This window comes from Jaculus jaculus, chromosome 13 (genome assembly GCF_020740685.1).
Source record: "Jaculus jaculus isolate mJacJac1 chromosome 13, mJacJac1.mat.Y.cur, whole genome shotgun sequence".
Lineage (NCBI taxonomy): Eukaryota > Metazoa > Chordata > Mammalia > Rodentia > Dipodidae > Jaculus > Jaculus jaculus.
The window spans coordinates 21,845,724-21,856,241 of record NC_059114.1 but is presented as its reverse complement, the minus strand read 5'-3'; positions in this window follow the sequence as shown (position 1 = coordinate 21,856,241).

The window sequence follows — 10,518 nt, the reverse complement described above, 5'->3', positions numbered from 1 at the left end:
CTACATGTATCTAGAGTTCGTTTGCAGGGGTTAGAGGCCCTGGTACACCCATTCTCTCTCTCTAATAAATATTAAAAATGTGTATGTCTATGGGGTATATACATTTATATCCAAACCACCAGAGTCCAGTCACACTAACCCCGGCAGGTTTTGTGGGTGGCGCTCACTGACAGCGGGATTAGCTAGCCAGCAGGATCCTCGCTCTCCACCTCCCCAGCACCGGGAACAGGCGTATGCCACCGTGCCCGGCTTTTACGTGGGTACTGGGGATCCGCACTCATGTCCTCATGCTTGCGCAGCAAGTACTCCCCCACCCAAGCATCTCCCCAGCACTGTGTGCAGTTGTTTTGACCTCAATCTTACACCAAGGCAGGGCTGAGAGTTGTGTCTGCGCAGACTGGGTGATGGGGCGCTTGTACGATGGAACCATTGGCTATGGGAGCCGACAGCTCTGACGACAACAGCAGTGGCTCCATCGCTGCCGCCCTGCTCTGGGCCAGGATTCTGGCATCTGGACCAGGCAGACCCCATCTTGTGTGCCAATCAATTAACAAAATAAGGAAAGACCTTTTGCTTGCAGTAGGGAGCATGTGTTCATCGTGAGCAACAGCAACGGCTCCATCCTTCTGCAGATGGAGTGGATGGATGGATGACGCCACAGAATAAGCAGATCCCCAAGTGGTTTTCAAGGTAGTGTCTCGCTCTAGCCCAAGCTGACCTGGAACTCAGTCTATAGTCCCAGGCTGTCCTTGAGCTCACAGTGATCCTCCTACCTCTGCCTTCTGAGCATTGGGACTAAAGGTGTGCAGGACCACACCCAGCGTTGACACACCTTTTGGTCTCTGGGGACATGCCACTGAATGTCACATTGCATGCGCAATGTTACCTTTCAAAACAGGGATCCACCTCCCTTGTATAGTGTGTGGGAGACCTTCAGCTTCCCTGTTGTATAACTGTCAGCCAGGGCTTCCCAGAGCAGGCAGAGGAACCAGAGTCCGTCCTTGTCCATTAGAGCTGCTATGTGAAAATCATAAATTGGGAGGGCCTCAGCAGGCAAGAGCACTCTCTGCATCAGCATGAGCTCTCTCCCCAGTGCCGGCATGAAAAACAGGGCGTGGCTCCACAAGCCCCTGACAATCCAGCTCTGAGTGGGGCCAGACATGGGAGAACCACTGGCTTCGCTGGCCAGCCGTCTGACCGGTCCAGTGAGAGACTCCATCTCCAGGAAGCAAGGGGGATGGACAGAGGAGGAGACCTGAGGTTCTCCTCCAGCCTCTGACGTGTACACACCCCCATGTGCACACACAACATTCAATGAACTAGGTACCTTATATGCTGCAGAAATACACTGCTCACAGTTCTACAGGCTGAAGGTCCAAGATCAAGGAGCGCACAGATGTGGTGTCTGGTGAGGGGGCTTCAAGGGTGACGGATGGCCTCTGTAGCTCAGCTCCCACCGGGTGGGAGGAGTGAGGGGCCTTCCTGGTGCACATGACCCTTTGTGAGGGTGCCCTATGACATCGCCACTTTTCAAAGGTCTCCCCTTTTCATACCGTCATCCTGGAGGTTAGGATTTCAGAATGACCTTGGGAGGTCACAACATTTAGACCATGGCAGGAACCCCTCAGCCTTCATGGAATCACCTCATCTTTTCGGCTGGAAGCCCAGCTGCTGAGGTCACACGAAGGTGCTTGTGACTAACCCCATACTAGGGCTTCCTCTCCTCCTCTTCATTTTAAAGCAAACTTTTAGCCCTTTGTATTAGATTGTCCTCTGGACCCGAGACTAGAAATTGCCCCATGGTGCAGAGAGAGCTATGGTTTCCGAAGCAGGTTGGGTGGGTGAGTGGGTGGTTCCCAAATCTAGTCAGTGACAGTCTATGACCTTGACTAGAAAGGCATTTTCCTGTGGCTCAAAACGCTGTGAGTCTGAGGTCGTGGCGTTAGCAGGGGTGGGTGCTCCTTGGTCCTCTCCTAGGGTTGTCGATGATGTGGCCAACGTGGCGATTCCCCGGGCACATCTCTGTGCTGTTCCTCTCTCTCTCTCTCGGGTCTCATGTAGTGTGAATTTGTAGACCTAAGGGAAGAGCTGCCTTTATCTCCCTCACTGGATTCATGAAGTTCCTCCTGAGAGTCCCCGGGTGATTTTTCTCATCGCTGGTCTTACCGTCCTTTAAATCCCCCTTACCACTGATGGCTTTGGTTCAGTCCCTGTCACTCTCCTCTCCTCCAGCCAGGAATATGCATTTATTTATTTATTTTTAGTTTATGTACTTGCAAGTAGAGAGAGAGAGGAGAAGAGAAGAGAGAGAGAAACAGACAGAGAAAGGGTAAGCAGGGCCTCTTGCCACTGCAAACTCCAGATGCCAGCACCACTTTGTCCATCTGGTTGTACGTGGGTACCGAGGAACCAAACCCAGGCTGGCAGGCTTTGCAAGCAAGCACCTTGGCCTGCGGCACCACCTCCTTCGCCCATGTACTTCTGAAATCGTGCTAGCACCTGCACCCAGGGGGTTGAAAGCCCCACTCCATTCATCTCCCCTCACAGTTAAGCCTGGGCTTGGCTCGATGCAGAGTAATGAGGGCGTCAGGCAGAAAGCAGGCTTCAAATCAGATCTGTAGTCGAAACCTTCTTGTGTCATTTACAGCTGTGTGGCCCTGGGCATGTTTCTGCCTTTCTTCAGCCTTGGTTTCTCCCTGGTTAAGATGGGTGAGGACGGGCTGGAGAGATGGCATAGCAGTTCAGCGCTTGCCTGTGAAGTCTGAGGACCCTAGTTCAAGGCTCAATTCCCCAGGACCCACGTTAGCCAGATGCTCAAGGGGGCTGGACTCGTCTGGAGTTCGATTGCAGTGTCTGAAAGCCCTGGCGTGCCCATTCTCTCTCTTGCTCTCTATGTGCCTCTTTCTCTCTCTGTCACTTTCAAATAAATAAATAAAAAATCTTAAAAAAAAAAAAAAGATGGGTGAGGAGAGGAGTGCCTAAGGTCTCCCTGACAGCATTAGCCATTTAGAATACATCACGGTTAGGAGCAGACTTCTAAGCTCTGAATACAGATGTACAACCTACTGACTTAAACTGCCCTGCAGAGAGAGGGGGCAGGGCTCAGCAGCATATGATAATCCGGAAAAAGGCCAACCCTTCCCTGGGGAAGATAATGCCAGGGTTCTGGGACCTCCTGGCTAAAGTCCCCAGCTGGCCCCTGGTCTGGGACAGGGTAGATTTTACACTCACAGTGTACCTGCCCAGTGTCTGGCTGGGGGACATGCTGCTACCTGCTCCTCTGAATTCCATCTGGTCACCTGAGCACAAACCATATTGCCACTATCCCCAGGACAGGCTTGGAGGACAAAATGACCCCTGGCTTGATAACATATAATTATTGCCACCCCCATAGTAAGTAGCCTTCAAATAGCAAGTGATCACCCCATTGAACAGAGGGCAACATTGGGGCCTGCTGTGCCCAGAGATTGAAGTCACTGTTGTGTTGGCAGACACTGATCCATGTCAGCCCTGGAAGGATTTTCTGGGGAATCCCTGCCCTTCCAGAGGGCTTCCAAGACCCTACTTGAAGGGATTTTAAAAAATATTTATGACAGAAAGGGGGGGGCAGAGGGAGGGAGTGGTGGGGGAGAATAGGTATACCAGGGCCTCTTGCCACTGCAAATGAACTCTTGATGCATGTGCCACTTGGTGCATCTGGCTTTATGTGGGTACTGGGGAATCGAACCTGCGACAGCAGGTTTGGTAACAAGCACCTCTAAGTGCTGAGTTATCTTCCCAGCCCTTGAGGGGATTTTTGCTGCAGCTCATGAATGGGCTTTGGGATTTGGGAGGCAGGTTTGGTCAGTGACTTGCTCATCTGTCAGATGGTGGACCTGGCTGGCCTGTCTTTTTCAACAGCTCCCTAGGACTGGGCTGGGGCTCAAGGGTACAATGTAGGGTTCTGGGGTCCATCCCCAGCACTGCAAAGCAAAGACCCTAACTAAAACCTTCTCCCTGACCTCTAGAAGAATACCTGAGGACACCCCAACTTCTATGATACCCCCAAACATAACTGGTATGTTTAGTGGTGACAAATTAATCAGGTTAATTAATTAATTAATTAGGTGGGAAAACTGAAGCCCTTCAAAGGGGTACTTTCTTCTGTGAGCATGAGATAAATGTGCAAGAACTTATATCTTATTTTGACTCTTATTCTCCTACCTCAGCCTCACAAGAGCTGGATAAATTAGGCATGTATTTTTACCAAATTTGGAAAATAGAAATTACTTTGAACTGATGTTATCATTAAGGAATAACCATGTGATGAGTGTCCTTCAACTAAAACTACAAGGATGTTAGATGTAGATTTCAGGTTTTCATTGCAAGAGTGCAAGAGAGCAAGACAGAGAGAGAGAGAGAGAGAGAGAGAGAGAGAGAAAGGGAGAATTGGCACACCAGGGCCTCTCGCCACTGCACTCAAACTCCAGACATGTGCACCACCTTGTGCACAAGTGTGACCTTGTATGCTTGGGTCACCTTGTGTGTCTGGCTTATGTGGGACCTGGAGAGTTGAACATGGCTCCTTAGGCTTTGCAGGCAAGCACCTTAGTTGCTAAGCCATCTCTCCAAGCTCTATTTTAGTTTTAAATTTATTTTTTGGGCTGGAGAGATGGCTTAGCGGTTAAGCGCTTGCCTGTGAAGCCTAAGGACCCCGGTTCAAGGCTCGGTTCTCCAGGTCCCACGTTAGCCAGATGCACAAGGGGGCGCACACGTCTGGAGTTCGTTTGCAGAGGCTGGAAGCCCTGGCGCGCCCATTCTCTCTCTCTCCCTCTATCTGTCTTTCTCTCTGTGTCTGTCGCTCTCAAATAAATAAATAAAAAATTAAAAAAAAATAAAAAAATTATTATTTATTTATTTTTTTTAAGGTAGGGTCTTATTCTAGCCTAGGAGGATCTGGAACTAGTCTCAAGGTGGCTTCAAACTCAGAGATTCTCCTACTTTTTCCTCTGGAATGCTGGGATTAATGGCATTCACCACCATACCCAGCTCCGTTTGAATTTTTTTAAGACAGGCTAGCCTCAAAGTTGTAATTTTTTTTCTCACTCTCTCCTGAGTGCTGGGATTACAGGTGTGCATCATCACATCTGACTAAATGAAGGGTTCCCCCCCACCAAAGTAGAATTTTGCTCTAGCCCAGGCTGACCTGGAATTCACTATGTAGTCTCAGGGTGGCCTCAAACTCATGGTGATCCTCCTACCTCTGCCTCCCAAGTTCTGGGATTAAAGGTATGCATCACTACATCCAGCCAATGTAGGGTTTATTAAAAGGTGGATTATATCAATGGAATAGAATAGAGGCTCCAGATATCAATCCATACATGTACAACCATCTGATTTTTTTTTTTTTTTTTTTTTTTTTTTGGTTTTTCGAGGTAGGGTTTTGTTCTAGCCCTGGCTTACCTGGAATTCTTTATGTCGTCTCAGGGTGGCCTTGAACTCACAGCAATCCTTCTACCTCTGCCTCCCACATGTTGGGATTAAAGATGTGCACCCACCATGCCCAGCCTAACCATCTGTTTTTTGATGAAGATGAGTACACTTTGGAGGAGACAGCTTCTTTAACAAATGGTGTTAAAAAATTGGATATTCATAGAAGAATGAAGCTAGATTCTCATCTCTTACCTTGTGCAAAACAATTCTAGGGTTGGAGAGATTGCTCAGTGGTTAAGGTGCTTTCCTGTAAAGCCTAACGACCCAGGTTCAATTCCCCAGTACCCATGTACAGCCAGATGCACAAAGTGGAGTGTGCATCTGGAATTTGATTGTAGTGGCTGGAGGCTCTGGTATACCCGTTCTCTCTTCTCCTTACCTCTTTCTCTGCTTGCAAATAAAAACCATGAAAATATAAAAATAAATTCATGGATCAAAGACCTTAATGTAAGACTCAAAGCCATCAGACTGCTATATCACAAGATAGTGGCATAGGCAGGGATTTTCTGAATAGGACCAGTCACTCAGAAAATAAGGTTGACAATTGACAAATGGGACCACATGAAATTTAAAAAGCTTTTGACCACCACCAGAAGTGGTTAACTGAGTGAACATAAACCCTAGCAAATGGGAGAAAAATTTGGCCAACTACACATCTGACAGAGGATTAATATCTAGAATATATAAAGACTTCAAAAAATTAAATATCCAGACAATGAACTACCCAATCAAAAAGTAGCTGAAACTCACCAAAGAGTTCTCAAAAGAAGAAATACAAGTGACTAGTGAATATCTAAGACAGTTTTCATCATCCCTAGCCACAAGGGACAGAAATTTAAAACCACTCTAAACCAGGCATGGTGGCACACAACTTTAATCCCAGCACAAAGGAGGCTGAGGTAGGAGGATCGCTGAGTTTGAGGCCACCCTGTGACTGAATTCAGGTCAACCTGGGCTAGAGTGAGATCCTACCTCAAAAAACAAAACCAAAAAAAAAAAAAAAACAACAAAAAACAAATAAGCAAAAACCCACTCTGAGAGTCCATCTCATTCCTGTCATAATAGCTAGCATTAATTAAAAAAAAAAGACAACAAATTCTGGGAAGAATGTGGTCAAAGTGGGACTCTTATCTCCTGTTGGGAATGCAAGCTGGTAGCCATTATGGCAATCAGAATGTAGGTTTCTCAAAGCTTAAAACATAGATGTACCACATAATCCATCTATACCACTCCTGGGCATAGACCCTAAGGGTTCTGTATTCCAGTATCTCAGAAATCTTCACGTTTCCATGTTTACTGCTGCTCCATTCACAATAGCTAGGATATGGAACCAGCCTAGATAGCCACCAACTGATGAATGGATTAGGAAGATGGACACATATATACAATGGAGTTAAAAAATATTTTAATTTATTTGCAAGCAAAGAGAGATAGAGAGAAGAGAGTCAGACAGAGAGAATGGGCATGCCAGTGCCTCCAGCCATTGCAAATAAACTCTGGATGCATGCACCACTTTGTGTATCTGGCTTTACATAGATGCTAGGAAATTGGACCTGGGTCATTAGGCTTTGCAGGCAAGCACCTTAACTGCTGAGCCATCTCTCCAGCCCCACAATGGAGTTTTATTCATTTGTGAAGACAAATTAAAATTTCAGGAAAATGGATAAAACCGGCAGAGGTCGTACTTAGTGAGGTGACCTGGATTCAGAAACACAATGCTGCACGTTCTCTCTCACATGTGCAGCCTAGCTTCAGGTGTCTGGATTAGGGGGCGCAACCAGAATGAGCGTGTGTAGAAATCAGGAAGCTAGAGAAGGGCCACGGGCGGGGGAGGGGGTTACACAAGGGGAGAGTAGAGCGCGTGAGACATAAGCAGAAGGGGCGTGAGTGGGAGAGGATCGTTTAAGCAGGGATGGGGATGAGGAGGAGATGAGGAAGGGACGGGGCAGTGGGAAGATGAATTAAAACTAAGGACATGTGGGTTGCAAGGGTGGCTCAGTGGTTAAGGCACTTGCTTGCAAAGCCTAATGACCTGAGTTCGATTCCCCAATCCCCACAGATGCACAAAGTGGCACATGTGTCTGGAGGTCGCTTGCAGTGGCTGGATGTCCTGGCGCTCCCATTCCCTATCTCTCTCTGCTTCCAAATAAATAAATGAAAAATGAAAAAGCAAAACAAAACAAAACTAAGGATGTGAATAAGCCAAGTGGAAACCTACTACTTAATAAGCCAATTTAAAATAGAAATTAAAAAGATATTTCAACAAATTTGTCTATATGGGTGGATAAAGCTATTTCCAGAAGCCATAGGGTATCGATGTAAAATCCTAGTACCCAGGATGAAATACCTCCCATTGGATCAAGGGGGCCACCAAGGCCCCTGTGACAATATTGGCAGTTGCTGTTACTCTTGGTTGCTCACCAAAACTAATGGTCCATCGTGATTGCTGAAGACATCACATGCTTCAGTTGCAGGATGCAGAGAAGCTAAGCTGAGCAGGCCTGAAGACTTCTTCCCCGTCAGCTCACTTTCTTAGTACCAGCAGGTGCTCTTCTAAGCTGCTGGGCAGGGAGAAGCCATCAGTGGTCCTATCTAGCTGTGCCCCTGGGCATCCCACAACTAATGTGTCAGGTCAGGCAAGATATGCCCACTGGTACAATAGTAGCGTGAACACCAGGGGAGAAACCAACTGCTTTCGGATTGGATTGGAGATCTACTCTACAGCAGGGAAATCATGCCTGGTGTTATAAATCTGGCCAAAAGTCTGTGGTTAGGCTTTGGCAGGAGGGGTGGGTTGGGGAGTCCAATACTGCATTATGCTAATCAGACAACACGTTGAATTACCTTCTAAATATCCATGTTTGTTCCCATACACGGGTACTGCTTGCAACCTCAAACACAGAAGTTTCTTCTCACAGAGGACAAAGGTGAATGCAGAGATGCAGAGACGTCCGGGTTACCAGGAAGGAGGGACAAGTTGCTGCTCAGTCCTAGAATGACATCTAAACTGCAGCTACCAGGGCTCAGGTGGAAAGAAGGTAAGGGCAGGAGATTGGGACGTGGGGCTGCGGAAGGCTGTGTTCTGGACACAACAAGTCCACTGCGCTCATGGACTCAGCAACTGTGGTTTCCTGCATGTGATGGGTCCTGTCAGTTTCACAGATGAGGGAGGAGTCCAGGAGACCCCACACCTCCCAGAGTAAAGAGCAAACTGATGATTAGAGCATGTGGGTCATGTCCTTTAGGGGTGTAGCCAATGGAGGATTGCGCACACTCCAGCAAACAACTTCGCATTCATGATTATGCATGCAATTCTAATTTACATCAGTGGGTCAAAACAAATACAAGGCATAAAGGCAGAATGAGGATCCAATGGAGAAGGTCTTAGTGGGAGAGGAAGGCAGAAGAGAGGAGGTAAATTGTTGGGGTGGAGTCAAAATGCATTGTGTACACTGTGTATAAAAGTATCTAAAATAAATACACTTGAAAATTTATTTTGAGAGAGAGGAGAGAGAGGGAGAGAGAAGGTGTGAGAGAGAATGGGCATGCCTGGGCCTCTAGCCACTGCAAATGAACTCCAGGCACATGTGCCACCTAGTATATCTGGCTTACATGGGTCCTGGGGAATCAAACCTGAGTCCTTTGGCTTTTCAGGCAAGCCCTGTGGTAGTTTGATTCAGGTGTCCCCCATGTTCTGAATGTTAGGTTCCCTGCTGATGGCAATTTGGGAATTAAAACTTCCTGGAGGCCATCTATTGTTGGGAGTGGGATTATGGATATTATAACCAGCTTCCTTTTGCCAGTGTTTGGCATTCTCTCCTGTTGCTGTTGTCCATCTGATATTGGCCAGGAGGTGATATTCACCTTCTTCTCATGCCATTGTTTTTCCCTGCCAGCATGGAGCTTCCCCTCGAGTCTGTAAGCCAAAGTGATTCTTTCCACCCACCCCCCCCCACAAGCTTCTCTTGGTTGGGTATTTTCTGGCAGCAACGAAAAGTTGACTGCAAGCTGGGCATGGTGGTGCACGTCTTTAATCCCAGCACTCGGTAGGCAGAGGTAGGAGGATTGCTGTGAGTTCAAGGCCACCCTGAGAATACAGAGTGAATTCCAGGTCAGCCAGGACTAGAGTGAGACCCTACCTTGAAGAACCAAAAAAAAAAAAAGTTGACTGCAGCAGTAAAGTTGGTGGCAGAGGAGTGGAATTGCTGCTGCCTGAAACCTGAAACCCGATTCTGTGGCTTTGGCCTCTTGGGACTGCTTCGCAGGAGGAATGTGGATAGATTTGAAACCATGGCCTCTTAGACACCTCACAGTGCTGTAAGTACAGCTTGATGGACCATTCTGATCAGAGTTGAAACACCTGAATGCAGTAAGAACTATAGACTGAGGTTTGGCTTATGAGGGTGAGAAAGAGCTTTGCGTGGACTGGGCTAGAAGCAGTTTGTGTGAGAGGCTTGCTGCTATACCAGTTTCATGAGACCTTGTGCAGGGTTGCATTGCATAGAAATGGACTGGTGTGAACAGAGGGATATGGCACAGAAATGAAATCTTTGGGCCGAAACAGCTGCCTGTTCAGTTGCAATTGTATGAGAAGTTACAATCATTGAGATTGGGCCAGGTGACCTGCACTGGACAACAGAAAGAATGCAGTTTTATGAAGGGGCCTGAATGCTCAAGGTTTGTCCTGTTCTTCAAAGTCTGCTTTATTCCCTGGATTAACAAATTGGCAGCCCACCTGGTATTATGGAGTATAAGAAATGCAGGAAAGAGAGAGTGTCATTGAATTTGCAACATGGTTTTGTATTTTGAAAATGGCCATGGGCAGTGTGAAGCAGGTTTGTTGGATAACCTGTGTGGAGACCTGATGGAGCCATGAGGATGAACCACAGGTTGCAGTTGAGACCCAGTGGAGATGCCAGGATTATGAGATGGCTGCTAAGGAGAGCTGCTGGCACTGATGAAGTTTGCTGAGGTTGTGAGTAGCCTAGCTAGAGGGGTTGAATTGGAACTGGTCAGAGTTGTTGGACTTGGAGCTACAGAGTTTGA